The following is a 1,319-nucleotide window of genomic DNA, read 5'->3' on the forward strand; positions in this document are numbered from 1 at the left end:
TGGCCAGTTGGTGGGGCCGCACAACAGCAGGTGAGCGGCGGGCAGGCAGGCGAGCGAGCAAAAGCTTCGCCCCCAATACCTCCTGACCACGCCCCTCCACAGTGGAAAAATCGTCCCCGAAACCGGTCCCAGGTGCCAAAAAAACTGGGATCACTGCTCTGGAGTCCATCCTATAAAGATCAGAAGTCACAACTAGCAATTAACCATGGACCCGTATATTCAGGTTCTTTGCTAAGCATTCCGTGTGGAGATATCTTATTTAACCCTCGCTTCCTCTAAAGCGGGTACTCGTCGGCAGCCGTCCGTCTCGAGACGATGGTGTAGCTTCTTAAGAGTCTATCTGCACCGCCGAGAATGGCTGTGCAGTCCGACTCGGGAGTGACACGGTATCTGTCTCCTCCCGTGTTGAATCGACATCTTGTGATGACGCTGGAGTGTCCTCTCCAGTGAAGCTGAAGCTACAGAGCCTGGGCAGGGTGATATGGAGGGTCTGCTGTTGCCCATGCAGCAGACCCCCCCTCTCTTCGCAGCTGAAGAATCCAAGGGAAAGACGGAGTCAATACAGCTTGGCTTCAGGTGCGCCGCAGGAGTTGCCGGTGTTGACTACAACGTCAAACCGCCTTAGGGACTCCGGCTCCGGATTTTCTGTCAGGGTTTACTCCCTTAGCCTTTCCCCTGAAGAGGTATGCCGCAAGGCAGCGGAGGTTTTTTGGAGTCAGAGTTTTCCTTCTCTGATGTGCCCTGACTGGAAGATCGAACCAGCGACACTTAGCTCGCAGGCCGACGCTCAATCCACTGAGCCAAACCAGCCAGGGTTAAAGCGGGTACTACAGACGTGGAAATCGAGCTTCTGAAGGGCCACTTCTGGTCCGAGCTGATCAGCGGCAGTCAACAAGTTGCACCATCGTAACCCCCAGAAGGCAGCCTCCCGCTCGGCGCTATGGGTGTGGAACCATGGCGGCGACAGAAAAGCTGTGGCCTTTAGGGGGATCAGGGTCAGGAAAGAGACAGCTTAACACAGCGCAGGGATAGGTACCTCGCAGACCACCACCTTTCGCTTAACTCCCAGGGCGCTAAAAACCTCTCCGGACACGTCTTTTCCTCGGCCCCGCACTTGGGTCTCGAGTCAGGCCTAGTCCAGGGCACAGAAATCCCACTACTACTGCGGCGCGCACGTCCCGCCCCTACCGCCTGACTCACCCCCGTAGACACACGCACGATCTTTGGGGAGTCCCTCCCCTGCGGCCGAAGCGCGGGAGCCTCCAAATCGCGCCCTTTAGCTCTCACGAGATCTTGTTACGTCACAGCCCGCCGCCATC

This window comes from Furipterus horrens, unplaced genomic scaffold (assembly GCF_987537825.1).
Source record: "Furipterus horrens unplaced genomic scaffold, mFurHor1.1.pri manual_scaffold_8, whole genome shotgun sequence".
Classification (NCBI taxonomy): domain Eukaryota; kingdom Metazoa; phylum Chordata; class Mammalia; order Chiroptera; family Furipteridae; genus Furipterus; species Furipterus horrens.